The sequence below is a fragment of the Melospiza melodia genome, chromosome 3, assembly GCF_035770615.1.
Source record: "Melospiza melodia melodia isolate bMelMel2 chromosome 3, bMelMel2.pri, whole genome shotgun sequence".
In the NCBI taxonomy this organism is placed as follows: Eukaryota; Metazoa; Chordata; class Aves; order Passeriformes; family Passerellidae; genus Melospiza; species Melospiza melodia.
The window spans coordinates 51,046,404-51,060,190 of record NC_086196.1 but is presented as its reverse complement, the minus strand read 5'-3'; the positions used below and the strand labels follow the sequence as shown (position 1 = coordinate 51,060,190).

General features: G+C 39.7%; 1 pseudogene; it reads left to right on the top strand.

The window, feature by feature from the left end:
• The first annotated feature begins 1,904 nt into the window (after positions 1–1,904).
• Positions 1,905–8,494, top strand: LOC134416746 (sulfotransferase 6B1-like; annotated as a pseudogene).
• Positions 8,495–13,787: the final 5,293 nt, after the last annotated feature.

The window sequence follows — 13,787 nt, the reverse complement described above, 5'->3', positions numbered from 1 at the left end:
TATAGGTGGGGCTAGGCACTTCTCCTCCTGTCTCTCAGCTCAGGTGTCATGGCAGATGTCTGTATCAAAGGCTCACACTATGAAATCTGGATCCTGCTTCTTTTTTTGTCAAGAAATATGACTGCCCTCAAAATCCCTCCTCATGACTTATGTCTTCTAATTACATTTTTCTCCACAAATATAGGGTTTGGCTTTTTTTTTTCCTAGTTCATGAGGATAAAATATGCTTCCCAGAAATAATTGGCATGATTACCCTTTCTTGCCAAAATACACTGGAAATCCTCGGAAGTTTTCACTGAAATACTTTTCAAATTTTGGAAACCCTACTCTAATATGAAGTTAGTGCATGAAGTGACACTCATAATTTACAGGAAATTTTTCATCTTTTTCCACCCCTCGGAAGGATTTTTCCAAATAATTTTTTGGCCAGGATGTAAAAATACCAAGTAAACTCATTTTCTTATCTTCAGTCTATGACAATTTATTGCCAAGGGTAGATAAGGATGAAAAGTAAGCTGCTTTTTGCTTTGCTAGGGTGGCTGGTTTCACATCAAGAATCACCAGAAGTGCTACTTCATAGGACAGCCATTTGTAGCTGATGCCAGTGAAATAAATGGTGCAGGTGATGCCAACTTTTTGCCCATTGATCAGATGGACCAGGCCATGTGATATCCACTGGTTTCAGATTATGCCTGTACATAGTTAGCCTTTCTATAGTGACAGTATTTTACAGCAACCAGGGGGATGAAGAGAAAGGCAAAGGATTTTGTATGGACTGGGAAAAGTAGATGTAAAAATGCAGGGCTAGATCATCCATGAGCACTGAATTATGGCTCAGCGACCAGGGAGAGTCCTGGATCTCTCTTGAATCCCTTGGGGAGAGCAAATGGCAAAAGCATGCAGGTATGTAGTTACTGGTCTGATTCCTTCCAGTGCCCAACAGGCAGCAGTCAAGAGATGGAGATAAGAAAGGATGGCATGTAAATTCTTGGCATAAATTTTGAGGGAGAACTATTTTCTAATTTTTTATGACACATCAATCCTTTTGCCAGAGACTTAAATATTGAACCTGAGCCTAAAGCCAGTTCCTTTACTGGGGTCACTGCAGTCAGCAGCTCATCATGTGAAGTGCAGGATGAACACTACTCAGTGTAGCTCAGGTTATGTTGTTACCACATCCCTAAGCACTGATCAATTGTTAAACAATGACTGAGCTCATTAAAGAAATGTAGAAATGAGTAATTTTTGTGTAACCACCAGAAAAACAGACCTCTGTAGTGCAGTCTGACGAGTGGCCCAAGAGCGCCTGTGCCCCTGTGCCCTCCTGGGCTCCAGCGGCCGGGAGCAGCCGGCCACACTCACAGGAGTGTCCTCAGCTCAGTCTCTAGTGCACTGAACATCTTCTCTCCCAGTCCCAACACATTTTATCTAACTCTGGTGATGATGATGATTGATATAGTAAAGAAAAAAGAAAATACTAGCAGTAAGTACTGGAAAAAGATGAACTTCCTTGAGGATTTTGATCATGACCATTTCAATTCCAATCTGCATTCTATTCTATCTCACTAAAGGTCATTCTATTTTCTTATGTTCTGTTTATAAACTCAGAGTTGTAATCACAGACGTTTTGGCATGATGTTTAGAAATTATCTAAGCCCTTTATCCTAGAATGCAATTGCATTTATCTTGTTCATTTATGATCAACTTCTATTGATTTCAAAGGTTTCTATTACCTAATGTATTTTACAGGAGCTGAGTATATCTTTACAGCTCAGAAAGAGGTATGTTCTTGTTCATAGGGTCAAGAAAAAAAAAAGAGAACAACAAACCAAGCACCTATTAAAGGGCAACCTGTGGGTTTCTCCTTCTACACAGCAGTTAAGTCTGTGACAGAGCTTGTGTGTGAGAGGGAAGAAGAATGGAGAAGTCCAGGACAAACCCTGTTGGTTTGCTAGATGAGGCAGTGGCAGCTGCCAAATCCATGCGTCGTGATGAACTGTACTTTTCTTACAAGGGAATTCTCTACCCTACTACTGTTTGCAGTCCTGAAAATTTCAAAGCCTTTGAGTCCTTTGAAGCCAGAAAGGATGATGTAATTTTGGCAGGATACCCTAAATCCGGTGAATATATTTTAATTTTTTTATAAACAAGGTTCTGTAATAGTAAGTAACAATGTTTGTACTAAATATATTAAATATATATGATATGATACATAATATGATATTATGCTAAATAATGGTATTTAGAATGTTCACCAAATTTTGTAAAACTGATTTCATTCTCAGAAAGCACCAGAAATTGTTTATGAATATTCGATATGGGAAAAAGTCTGTGAAAAACATTCTATTTTATTTTCCATAGCATATAAAGTTTTTTGTTATTTTTACTTTTCATTGTGATAAAGTTAAATGCACAAATTGGAGAGAATCAAAATACAGGTTTTTACACCAGAGGTAACTAGATCTCCTGATATTCCTGATACTCCCACATGTATGTTGGTAGAGTTAAGAGCTTTATGTTTTGACAATGGAGCTTTTGGTACCTTCAAATGGTACATTCCATCTCCTTTGGTTTATTTCACATAGATGTAAGGAAATATCTATCAAAAATATTTTGGTAGTCCTTGTAGTGATTGCATTGTTTTTAAGTATTCTTTAAGGAAAATCAAGAGAACATCTTTCCTGGGGTTGCAAGTTTACCCTACGTATTTCCTCAATCTGCCTCAAAGCTCTGGTCCACATGAAAGCTAAAGGTTTGGACCAGATCTGCCTCATATATGCTTTAATCTTGCTGTTTCTCTCTTACAGCAATTGGTTCACACTGCTTTCAGTGAATAATCACTGCTGACAGGATTGTGCAGTTTTTGCTATTTCATTGTATTTTCTTTTTGAAGAAATGTTATGCACTGGAATGCACTTGTTAATATTGCAGTGAGAAAGATGTAGGGACCCAGCATCCAGAAGTCAGGACATGGTAAATCAGAGATGGGAGATCTATGCAGGCTCTTTGTTATCTTTTGAAGATAAAGATAACAAGCGTGTCTAGGAAATGTCACTTCAGAGAGGTTTTACCTGTTGTTAAAGAAAATGTGCGCACAATTTTCAGATCTCGTTCTGCTCCTGTCTTGAAGTACTGTGACCCATCTTTCTTCTTAAAGTATTCCAGTACACCAGAAAACACTTTATGTATTAGGTTTTAAAGTACAAGTTTACCACCCCAGTTTCCCTTACATGTGTCATAATAAAATTTATTACATGCTGGTTTTCGTAGTTGAATTTATGCCAGTTTTCCTAGTTGAATCTCTGTGGTTCTTCTCCCTGATTAGTCAGTTTACAGTATACAAGTTAATTTACAATGTACTGAAGTGTTCAAGTTGGAGAAATATCTCCTTATGAGGAGCAAAGGTAGGATCCTGGGTAGTGATTGACCAGACAGTCAGCTGTGATTGTATGGCATGAAAGGAGACCAGGTAACTCACCTGGTAGTACTAGCACCTCTTGACTTCCCTGGTAAATCCATTTCTGTCCATTCTAAAAGTTTTGCAAGCACTTCTGTATTTTTCTTCTTTCAGGCACAAACTGGCTAAGTCAAATCTTAACTGATCTGATAGCCATATCTCAAAAGAAAACACCAGGTAGTGAAAGCAGTGTGAATGCTGAAGAACCAGAAGAAGAAACATACTTCGAAATTGGAGATGCTGGGAAATATGAGGTGGGAACAGAATATGTATGGAAATGATCAACATTATGTGCTTCACATACTGAATATATGAAGTATGATCTATTCTATTGTTTGATAAGAACTTTACCACTCCTTTTTATGTGGCATCTAGTCAGGAGAAATCTCTCTGGACTGTCAAATACTGAACACATACAAATAAAGAGACACTTCATTGGGACTGAGAGGAGGACATAGCTGTGAGACATAAGTTCAGAAATTCAATATAGTATTTTTGTATTTAAGAAGAGCTTCATGAAGTGTCAAATCATGTAATATTAGCATTTGTCTCTTTTACTAGCTCTTCCTCCTCCTCCTCCCCTCTCTCAGTCCTTGAGATGCTTCAGCTTTCAGAGACAGCCAGTCTGTATCCCAACCTCTAGATTTGATCACTTGTCTACCAGACCTGAGGAGAATAATCACGGAAGAGATCAAACAATGGACAGTTATTTTTCCAATTGCTCATGGGCTTTTGAAGATTAGAGCTACTCAGAGCAGCCCACTAATATCCCAGGAAAACACTCACTACAAAAAAAAAAAACAACCAAAAAAAAAAACACTTCAAGGAGTCAATAACTGTAGATGAGTTCATCAAGGCCATATTTTAGCATAGGTTAATGAAAAGAATACTTGTACTAACTGAACTGTCCACTTTCTTCCTTCCAATTATTCAAGTGAATGACCAAATTACCTTCTCCAAGATTTATGGTTACTCATCTCCGTCCTGAAAATCTTCCCAAATCTATCTTCCAAAACAATGCCAAGGTGAGTGCTGATTGTAATGTATTAAAACAAATACTTCAACAGATTTTTTTTTAAGAGCCAATGTAGTATTTTCTTGCCAATATTCAGAATCACTCTTTTTTACACAAGTGTTTAGCCTGGCCATTTCTACGTGTTTAAGGCTCTACATATTCTAGAAGTGCCATTCACCTCACTTAAGCACAGTTTGCCCTTATTGGCTCCTTTGTGATAGTTTCCCCAAGAGGGTTACAAGGTTTGGACAAATTCTCTGGAGGCAAAATGGATTTTGATGTGATTTCCTGTGGGAGGAATTTTATGGCATTGTTGCAAGTGAGGGCTTCAATGTGCCAAATTTCCATGAGCATTTATATTTTTGTGAATTTTCCCTGCCACTTAAATGATGAACTATGCTTGTATTGCTCAAAGCATACTTAGATTCTGCACAAATAATTTGGGTAATCTGTAAAAGATAATAATTATAGGCAACCATCTTCACATGGTACCAAAGCAAAGTTAGTTACTGCATCTCCAGATCTGGGAATGAAATTGCTACTTCTGCAAGGAGCACACAGGGTATTAGAAATCCCCAACTGCAGTTATAAAATATATTATTGTAATTTCTTTTTTTTTTATGCTGTATTCTGCTCCATCTTTCTCTATAAATAATATTTCAATTTTTTTCTAGATATTGTTACTGATTCGTAATCCAAAAGATATTGCTACATCTTATTTCCATTTTTCCAATGCCCTGGCACTTCTTCCCTCCTATGAGACCTGGGATGATTTCTTCACCGATTTCATGACAAAGAAAAGTACAGTATATTTTTTCTGTCTATGTCAATTGTCCGATGATTTGTTATTGTGTAAAAAGCTTTGTTCTTTGGTAAATCAGGTTCACTAGGATTTTTTGGTTTACAGTAGAAAAGACAGAGAGATTAAAGACAGAAAATCAGAAATCTGAAGTTTATCTTACTTGTCTTACTACTTGAGTTTAATGTTTACTAAAACTGCAATTCCAGAGCCTTCCTTGATTTGTACATCCTGGTATTTTTCCTGGAAAAAGCAGATCTTCCTTAACTCTACCTTGGGTCCCCTTTACCCCTACTCTCCCATGTCCAACATCATGTGTCTGTGGTGATATATAATCACCTCAAAGGCAAACTGGATGAAAGGAATTATTTGGACTAAGCCTAGTGCATTATAAAGGGGACTAATTCTAATGCATTGTAAAAGGGAAAAAGTGATAGCACTGGTTTAAGTTTATGAGTTTGGCATAGGTCATGGCCAGCAGAAGAGAGGGTTCTACAAGTTTTAGACTGGAGTAAGGGATTCTTACAAGATGGCTGGCAAGATGATGGCTTTTTTAGTGAACTCAGAGCTCTCTTTAAACGCTTACAAATTTTATTTTCTGCTTTAGTAAATGTATCATATGTTTGGGCCTGAAGTGAAATCTATATATCCTACAGAAGTGTGTAAACCCTGCCTTAGATATGATTAATAAAGCTCTTGGCAAGCCCAACTTAATCAGCAAAACCTGTACAATCTTAATTTATGCTTCATCTTAGAATCCTTTGTTTTATTTAGTGGCCTGGGGATGCTATTTTGAATACCTTTCTGAATGGAACAAATATGCTGACAAAGAAAATATTATGACAATAACTTATGAAGAGATGAAAGAGGTAAGGTTTTCAATATTTACAAATACTTTATACTTCAAGGGGCATTTTATTCCTGAACCAATACACACTTATATGCCTGCAGGTTATCCAAGTTGGGTGTGAAAATTTTTTGTTTTCGGTGATGAAAAGGTGAAATTCAAACTTAAAAACCATTGTAATATTTTCCTTGAGAAAATGATTCTTGATTTTTATTTATCTGTGATATAAGCCCAAATAATTAAAAATCTAAATGACCAGTAATATTTTTGGGAAGGAGCTTAAATATTTTCAGCAGTGTAGATTTTGCTATCTCTAAATCATATATAATATTTTGTAATCTACAGGAAGGCAGCTCATGTCTGCTCCAAAATAATTATGGAGAAAAGGAACACTTTGGGTCACCCTAGTCCTAGAGAACTCTGTGAATACCCTATGTATGCTGCCAGCAGAGCGATATAGGGAAGGGTAAACACCTTAGAAAGCAGAGTCATTTGTTTGAAAGTCATGCCATATGTTACATTCCTCTTTCCAGAATCCTGCCCAGGTTGTGAAAGACATAGCTACGTTCTTTGGAATTCCTCTGACTGAGGAACAGCTCCAGCTGGTACTAGACAGGAGCAGCTTCCAGTCCATGAAGAAAAACTCAGACAAGACCCATGGGTCATTTGGCAATATTTTCTTTCGCAAAGGTAGGAAGCTCCAAGGGGCTCAGAGGTAGAAATGTGGCACTCTCTGGGACTTGGGACATTGTCTGGTTCTTTTTCCTGCACTCACATTAGAATTGTAAGGTAGTGTCAAGCAGGTTATCCCTGCTTTGCTTGAGAAGTGTATCCAAGGAGAAGTGGTGAGGAAGATGCACAGCAAGGCTCTCACAGCAGAGCCACTCTTGGCTGCTCACAGGTGGCTGGCAGGAAGGAGGAACTGTCATGTGTCTGAATTCCTCTCCACCTCTGTGCCTGGATCACCAAGTGCCCAGCCTTTGGAGCTGGCAGCACTGGGCCAAACTCAGCCTGAGTGGCGTGACCACACTTTGTAGGAGAGTATGGGAATCTTCTGAGATGGCCACTGCCAAACTCCTATTCACTTTTACACATTAGAAGTAAGCCAAGCTAGCAAGAATCCAGGAGGACACAAGAGAGGGAAGGGAAGGGAGTAACCTTTGCAGTGTAGTGTGGGGCACATGGACATGAGGAGGGAACCTGGTTGTCAGAATCTATTTCTGCATTTTTCATTAAAGTAATGACTGGATAAAAAGTAAAGCTGTCAAAGGAGCAGAAAATCAGCTCTGCCTCCTGGCAGATGATTCTTAATTAATTCTTCAGGATCTTCACTTTTCCAGTCATAGCTGACTAGAGGAAAGAGATGGAGTGAAACAGGATTTTAGGCTGCCTTTTTTAAAATGGTGTCCTAGAGTGCAGTGTGTTATTTTGCATTATAGCAAAAGATGATTCACATATATATGTAAGTCCATTGATTGCACGAAATTATATTGGTATAGAAAAATGTTTCATCTGGAAAATGGATCAACACGATTTAGTGTACAATGCAATAAAAATGACAGCTCTATAAAATATAAAATGAAATGTCTTGGTTTTCAAGAGTTTATTCCTGCTTCTTTGAAGGTGGTGTAAGTGACTGGAAGAATCTTTTCACTGATGATCAGAGTAAGGAAATGGACAGAGCATTTGAAGAACATATAGCAGGAACGAAACTTGGGAAAAAGTTGAAGTATGACTTGTACTGCAAAGCCTGAAGACAAATGAAATATGGTTAGAACAAGAACTCTGCAAGGCAGACTCAGACCATCTGAATGCTTTACACTGGAAACCTAGATCAAAGGATCCAAGCCCCTTGGAATTGCTGTAAGAGTCATTGTAGCAGCCTTTACAGTGACAGTGACGAGCATTTTGTTTTAGTGTGAGACTTCAGGCTACACTCATTTGCTGAAGAATATGGCAACTAATTATATTTACAAAAACTAAACAGCCCTGTTCAGGCTGTTACCTGGAAAGAAATGTCTCTTTTCTTTCTAGATAAATTCTATCTCTATAGATGATTTCTAATTATTTAGTATGCAGATTATTTTTTCTTCAAAAATGTTTCCAATTAGTCAACATCTTCACAGAAAATATCACTAGCCAAAATAGAGACATAACAGAAGCCTAATATCAAAGGAGATCCTCCATGAATTCAGCACATAATAAATCAAAGCTAGAGAAAGCTGAATGAAGGGGAATATGGATCTGCATTCTTAAGTCTCTTATTCTCTCTGAATTGAAAATATCAATATGGATTTCAGATTATGGGCTGAAGTTTACAGCCAAGATTCACTTGGAAGCACACCTTTCTATAGGATCATGGAGCAGCCCAGGTTGCAAAAGACTTTGAAAAATCATCTGGTACAACCTTTCATGGGAAAGGGAGCCTGGATAAGATTCTATCTAGATACCATGTCTTGAAAACCTCCAGTGATGAGGATTCTCCCTCATTTCTGTAGGCATTGTTCCAGCAACTGGTTGTTCTTGCTGTGAAGAACTTACTTCATTTATCAAGATTAAACATCCCCTATTGAAACTTGACCTCACTGCCTCCTTTCTTCACCATGTGGTGTCTGGTTTTGAGCCTTTATCCTCTTTGTAGCTGCCCTATAAGTACTGGAAACTGTGATGAGGCTGTCCCTGAGCCTTCTCAACTTTGTGGTCCTCCCTTGGAAGCCCTCTGCTTTCTTTGTGTCATTCTTGAAAATGCCTCTGTTGAGGTAGTGGGGTTGTCAGGAGTGATGGTGCGAGACATTGCTCTACCCACATCTCTTGTACTGACATTAGCATTTGCCTCTCTAGACAGAGTATTTCAGATTTTTCCAGGGACCTGTTCTGGAAAAATAAGGCAAAATGTGGTTCTGTATGTATAGTTGAATTAAAAACAGGAAAAGTCCCAGCCAACTCATTGATCCATCAACTGAGCAGATAAGGTGTAAACATAAAAGATAGACTTGGAAAGAATGAAATACTGAAAGGTTTTCTGTTTCATTCTTCAAGACCTGGTTGATTCTGCTTGGATGTAAGTGAATGTGCAGAGTTTTGGAAAGAAATAGGATTGCTAGAAGTAATAGTTAGAACATTTAGAAAATAAATGAATGTATTCAAAAGCAGAACAGCAGAAAGTCCTGCACCAAGGCATCTTTGAACAGCTGCAAGTTATCTGTAAGCAAGCAGAAAGGTAGCAGATTCCGGGAGGAGAACATCCATAATAGCTGTGTTTAAAAAATTTGAGAAGGAAGAGCCAGTATAGAACAGACACCTCAACTTGATACTTAGGAATGTAGTAGCAAAAATGACAAAGCAACTGACCGTGGAACATTTTGAAGGAAATGAAAGAGTAAATATAAATTATGTTAAAGAAGTTTGTGATCCTCCTTAAGATACCTCTTGAGTAAGCCACTGACAGAAAATATAACAGATGACAGCATTGGGAGGGCCTGAAATTATGTGACTTAAGAGAAAAATATTGATGTGGAGACGGTAATGTAGAAATGTGGTTATAGAAATGACAGTACTTGAAGTAGACTTAGAAATTCATGCAACAGCAATACAAGGCATTCAGATGCAATGACAGCAGCAGCAACACTTTCAGGAATATCCACTTGTTCCCATGGATATGATGAACCTGTTTGCACTAGTTTGCTTATGGTCACACTGCATATACTCGTTGATAGCAAAACTGGGAGGGCAATTAAAGCAATCTCCTTTAGTGGTGAGTTCTGATCCCATTCAGTCTTGTTTTTAACACTGGTGGGCAGACTAATATCATACACTGTATCATAAATGACTGACTTGTAAAGTCTGGGGATCAGAAGAGAGGGCTGAAAGTATTAGGAAAATGGCAAAACAATTTGAAACATTACACATTGAGAAGATAAGGGAAACCAAAGTTTAGTAAAGGTAAATGTAAAACTCTATGTTTAGAAAAGGGAAGCCAAAGTAAAAAGTACTTGATGGGGGGTAAATCCATCAGGCAGCAATTGGCCTAAAAACACCAGAGGAATCACTTAGCAAGGACTAACATGATGACAGTCCTAGAACAAAAAGGCTCAGATATTATTCTGCTCCTGCTGATCTGGTTGAAAACCAGACCATGATCTGTTTTTGCTTTTTTTTCCTCTCCTGTGACATCCCAAGGTTTGAATTCAGTCCCTTTGTCCCCTTAACAATCTCACTCTGAAGGACAGAGCTATTCAGAGCAGTAACACCTCATGTGCTTTTGCTCCTTTTGAGATACTCAGTGGGCCCTTGCATTCAGGGTGGGTAAAGAGGTAGAAGAATGGAAAATGGAAAAGGCAAGTATGCCAAAATGAATGTAGAATGGAAATTTGATGGATGAGTGACATTTTGAGGGAGTGAAAAGTAAGAGATGAGGCCAGTAAGTATGAGAATCAATTCAGAAAAAATAGGGAACATGTTTTGAAGGTAAGACATAATTGACTGACACAATAACAGAGCTCTGAGAGTTTCTAGTGTCCTGGTTTGAAAGAAGTGAGTTTTTTGGGATGCTGTGCTCAAAGCAATAGGTGCTCAGATTTGAATATTGCCACCTGGTATGGCCACTGAAGACATGGATAAGTCTCTGATAACACAGGGGGTTAAAAGCAGAGATCTCAGAGGGGGAAGCTCTCTTGGTTCCGGTTGGTGAAAGAGGTCAGAGCCCCCCTGCCTGGATGCGGCTGCGGGCTGGGTGGGCGAGGGGAAGCCATGCGGCCGGGTGAGGTAGGGCCTTGGAGAGAGAGGGGAGGTGAAGGCCCCTGAAGGATGGGAGGGTGGAGAGAGGGTCTTTGCCGGTGCCTGTGCCCCACTGAAATTGGATATCCTGTACTGGCAGCATGGCTGAAGGAGAAGTGGGGGGCACAGCAAGGGTGCAGCGAGAGAAGGTGCCCAGCCGGGCAGCGCAGATCTCTGGGCAGGCAGAGCCCGAGATTTTAACCCTTTTCTTGGATGATGGAAACCTTACAAATGCTGATCCTTCTGGAGCTGAATGAGAGGAGAGACAGAGATGAAATAGGAGGAAATGGGCCAGTGTGATGCAAGTTTGTGCAAGTGAAAGATGTCTGAGAGAATTTGAGAAGAATCTTACGTGGGAGGAGATGATGGAGTGGCCTTTGATTGGACTTTTCTTGTACAGCCATGGACAGAACCATTTTTTTTTTAACTGGGCCAAGCATACTTAAAAGGGGAATCCTAGAAGCAGCTCTGATCCATGGGCAGTGGGTATGGAAGGAAGAGGTCACAAGGGCAAATGTTTTCCGGGCGGTGCAATGTGTGACAGGGAAACACAAGATGTCTCAACTGTGTTTCCAGGGGAAGCCTATGGTACAAGAGGGACTTCTCTCTTCTTGATGAACTGAGAATTGATTATCTGAAGGGTGATGGACTGAGAGTTGGTTTACTGAGGAGTGGTAAATGAATTGAGAATCCAAGGTTTTGTCCTGCTGTTATGTATTAGAAATTGGGTGGGGGGGAGGAGGAATGTTTTTGGAAGGTTTTCATTCTGAGTTCTGTGTGTGTTTCTTTTTACATGCAGTTATAGGTTCATAAAGTTTTTTTCTTTATTCCTAAGTTGGAGCCTGCTTTGCTCTAATCCTGGTCACATCTCACAGCAGAAACTAGGGAAAATATATTTTCATGGGGACAATGGCATTGGACCATCCTCAAACCATGACAATTACTTCTAGATTCTTACCAATCGTCAAATAAAAGAGAAAAAGAAAAGTATCTTTCTCTTTGGTCTAGTGTTGCCTATGGTGCCTAAACAGAGAAATTTTCACTGAAAATTATGTTTATATTGTATTTTTATCTGTTTCCTTTAAAGAGAATGAACAAACCAGAAGAATTATATTAACCCATCTTCCACCTCATATCTTTTCCCCAGTCCATTTCCAAAGCAAAGTTAGGCTGAGTCTTCCATTCAGGTGCATCTTCTCTTTATGGTGTACTGTACTGCAAATGCTCCTGATGACAGCATTTCCATCCAAGGCAGATCTTCCTGTGGCTAACTGAGCAACTCAGAGTTGTCCCTGAGGAGCACAGCGGCTGTTCCACATTGACTGAGCTGCACAGCCCAAGACACTTTGGCTGCTGGACAGACAGTGCTGGGACTGGGACTTGGATTGCTGGCATGCTCAGGATCCCTGGTTGCCCTGAGCCTCTCTAGAGAGACAGGGCTGCTGTGACCCCCCTTGTGTGCAGCTCCTGACAGACAGACAGACAGACATCTGGCTGTGGCAGCACTGGAGACCCTGCTCATGAGCAGAGAGCAGAGTCTGAGGGTTGAAGGAGCTGGAGGCACCTGTGTCCCCAGTGGCCCGGGGGACAGGTTGCTACATTTCATGCTGAGGTATTTTAGTGATCTGGCTTCCTCAGGATTCAGGCAGATGGCTGCAAAGAAAATTTCCTAGGCAGCTGGCCTAAAGCGTAAAAAAAATAATAATTTCTTGTTGCCCTTACTCTTTAGTACTGGAGAAGAGAAAGAAATTTTCCTCAGCAATTCAGCATTATCTTATGAACAAAGAGCTGAAAAGGATAACTAAAACAAAGCTTACAAAAAGCATAATATATGAACAGCATATTCAACTTCTAAGAGTAAAATAGTACTGATAGAGAAAGTATCATTTCCAATAAAATGGTCTATTTTGATGGTACTACATTTTGGGAGACCAGATGAATAATTTTAAATTATTATTTGTAAGTAATTTTTTGCAATCTTCCAAGTGTTGCAGGTACGATTTTCATTTGATAATGTCTCATGTTTAATTAATGTTGTGTCTAACATCCATTTATGAAGAAATAGACAAGGATGTGATAAGAGGGTTTTATATAAGTGTAGTGAATGAGACCCATACTGTATTCAAGGGCACGAAAGAGAGTGAAAGGCCTTTTCACAGGGTAATTCACCTTCCTGTATTGCCTGTTCTCTGTTGGGATGACCAGTGGAAAGACCCATTTCACCATCTCAGCACTCCTTACCTTCTAAAAACGTGTCCCCCAGAACACATGTACAGCCCCAGAAGGAACAATTCCACCCAAAGATTAAATTATGGACATGAGGACAGAGAAAAGGAAGTGAGTAGTACATGTAGAGTTTGATTCCCATATTGCACTAAAACTTCACATGCAAGTATCCCTCCTGTCAGATTTAATGACACAAAATTCTCAGATGTGAGTATTTCATCCTGAGAAATCTGGTTTGGGTGATACCTGTCCTCAGGTCTGGACATTGCCTTACAGTGCCTGGATGCAGGACAGAGCCATTGTCTGTAAGGAACCTTTACCCTGGGATGTGTATCCATTTCTGGAGTAGTGTGTGGTAACCAATAAGTAGGGAAGTTGAAAGGAGTTGAAAAGAGCAATAGAGGTCCGCTTCTGCTTCTGCCAAGGGATGAGATGTGACCCTGAGGCCAGCAGGGTAGCACTCCACAGTATCTGCTCAACAGCTCTGCCCCTTTGACCTTGGGCACACCCTGGTTGATTATTCACCAGGGCTGTGATTTACCCTCAGCTGGCAACTCCCAGCTCAACTCAGTGGCCCCACAGGGCCACTCACTCTTTCACCTGCAATGGGGTGGGGGAGGGAAACAGAGTGAGAGGAGTCATGGCTGAAATAAAGACAATTAAATAC